This window comes from Penaeus monodon, chromosome 13 (assembly GCF_015228065.2).
Source record: "Penaeus monodon isolate SGIC_2016 chromosome 13, NSTDA_Pmon_1, whole genome shotgun sequence".
Taxonomy (NCBI): Eukaryota; Metazoa; Arthropoda; class Malacostraca; order Decapoda; family Penaeidae; genus Penaeus; species Penaeus monodon.
The window spans coordinates 15,246,369-15,248,868 of record NC_051398.1 but is presented as its reverse complement, the minus strand read 5'-3'; the positions used below and the strand labels follow the sequence as shown (position 1 = coordinate 15,248,868).

At 48.0% G+C, this 2,500-nt stretch overlaps 1 protein-coding gene across 2 annotated transcripts in view; it reads left to right on the top strand.

Annotated features, from left to right (window-relative positions):
* Positions 1 to 2,500, top strand: part of LOC119580159 (DBH-like monooxygenase protein 1) — a 140,509-nt gene that overhangs the window by 56,045 nt on the left and 81,964 nt on the right. For both annotated transcript variants that reach the window (XM_037928124.1, XM_037928123.1), the window contains one exon: positions 2,330 to 2,354. The gene's annotated coding sequence lies outside the window, so the exon portion shown is untranslated. The remainder of the gene's footprint in view (positions 1 to 2,329; positions 2,355 to 2,500) is intronic.

Here is a 2,500-nt window from a genome sequence, read left to right as displayed (position 1 = left end):
AGATGAGGGGGGAGAGGCAGAAAGGAAAGAGAGAGAGAGAGAAAGAGAGAGGGGTGGGGAAGAGAGAGAGAGGAAAGGGAGAGAGAGAGGGCGAGATGGGGGCGGAGAGAGAGGGGGAGGGAGGGGGAAGAGAGATAGAGAGAAAGAGATGGGAATGCGGGTATTTATCTTTGTTTTCATTTTTTTTTCTCTTTCGTTCCTTCTCATCTTCTTTTATCTCCTGCAGCTGACTGGCGTCTGGCACTGCGATACCGTATTTTATTTATTGTTATTTTCTTTCCTCTCTTAGATCTTCTAGAAGCTCTGGGATGGTGTGGCAAAAAAAAAAAAAAAAAAAAATATCATGAGATAAATACGTAAATTCAAATATAGCTAAAATAATTAATTTTCGGCGCCATCTTGGACCCTTTTTCGTCCTGATTGGTAATTAAGCTTTGTAGCAGGTTATCATGAACTTCGATATCAATCATCGGGAATTAAAAAGGGCGATTTGGGTTTAATTCGGCTCGTAGATTGAGTGTCGAGCGCCATGGTTTATCGGCAGAGACACTCGTTCATCTGCGGAACCACTTAGCCCTAACGACCTTAACGAGCAGAAGAACAACCAAACTGCTCGAGAACTTTGGTCGTTTGTGTTATCTTAGCGATTATTAAACCACTCCTCATGGGCTGTCGGCCGGCTAAAAGGCACCATTTGACTGCAACTCCTCCTTTCGAGATGGAAATCTGGATCTTATTAACGATCAGAGAGGCGAGCCAAATATGTTCGTCCCCTTCCCCCCTCCTCCCCCTAACTCCCTCCCCCCTTACCCCCATTCTGCCCTTGCCATGTGTGAGTTCGTTGAAAGCCCGTCTTTGTTGTGGCGGGAACCGAGACGAGACCCCTTAAATAGCGTTCTCTCTCTCTCTCTCTCTCTCTCTCTCTCTCTCTCTCTCTCTCTCTCTCTCTCTCTCTCTCTCTCTCTCTCTCTCTCTCTCTCTCTCTCTCTCTCTCTCTCTCTCTCTCTCTCTCTCTCTCTCTCTCTGGCGTCACATGCCTGCCCCGCCGGTCCTTCACTGGCCGGGGCGACGCGCGACGCCGTCTCTCCCTGAGCGATCTCTAATCAGACGGGCGAGACGCTTGACGGATTGGGAGATTGGGCGGCGCTTCGGGGGAGAGGTGATACGTCTTGGGAGGCGGAGCGACCGCTTTTGTTGGCGGTGGGGCCGGCGCTCCGTCCCCGCGGCCCTCCTTGCGTGGTATGAATGCCCCCCGCATCCTTCTTCTTGGGTTCTCTCTTCCTTCCTTCCTTTTTTTTCTCTTCCTTGTCTTTCTTCCTTGCTCCGGAATCTGCTTTTCATTTTTTCTCCCTTTTCTTCTCCCCCCTCATACCCCTCTTCCTTATCCTCATCCTTCCTCTCGTTCTTGTTCTTGTTCTTGTTCGGTTTCTTTCTGTTCCCGCTCCTCCCACTCGTTCTTCTCTTTCTTTTCTCTATCTGCCTGTTTCTCCTCCCGTCTTTACCCCTCATCCTCCCTTCTATCCCCTCTCCTCACTCTCTCCCAACCTCATCCTTTCCCCCTCTCCCCCCATCACCTGCTTCTCTCCATTCCCCCAACCTCTTCCCCTCTCCCTTCTTTCCAACTCTCCACCAACCTCTTCCCTTCCCCCTCACCCCCATCCCCAACTCTCCACTCTCCCCAACCTCTTCCCTTCCTCACAATCTGCTCTTCCCCCTCCCCTTACTCTTCCTTTCCCTTCCTCATCTCCTGCTCCTCACCCCCCCCCCTCCCCCAACGTCTTCCTATCCCTTCCTCATCCCCTGCTCTTGCTTACTCACCCCCCCCCTCCATCCCCTACCCTTTCCTCTCACCCGCATCCCCAACCCCCCCCCCACTCTCCCCCTTCTCCCTCCCCAACCCAGAGACACTGTGCCGTGATTTCTGCTTGGTCGCTGTGGTCTGGTCGCAGTCGCTTGTGGGTGGTCGCTGGCGGGCTGTTTCGGGCCGTTGCAAGCATGTGGCACGCAATTGCTCAACCTTACGTTGATGAATCACTCTTTTTTCAATGAGTGATGAGAAGGATTAAACTTGTTCAGAGTTAAAGATCCTAGATTTATATATTCGTGTCGTGATGTAGTGTGGGAGAGAGGTTTGTATTTTTTATAAGACGTGTTTTACATGCAGTGATGTGGTTCAGGGAATGCTTTTATATTGTGTCTATGAAAAGAAAAACAAAACGAAACTGAAGGATGTAGTTATATTGTGTTTACTATTTTTAATATACATCACGTCGATTGACAGATAATTTTTGAACTTGTTAAACTAATATATTTTTCTTTTATTTTGCAGAATTCCTTTTTAACGCCCAGATAAGGTAAGAGACATGTCTTATTATTATTATTTTTTTGTCAGTTGTGTCAAAGACTTAAGTGTATAAAAATAATGACAGAAATGGAAGAAGGTTTAAACCCAAATTGAATACATCAGGATTGCTTGCACAAAAAAAGGTTTGTTTATATA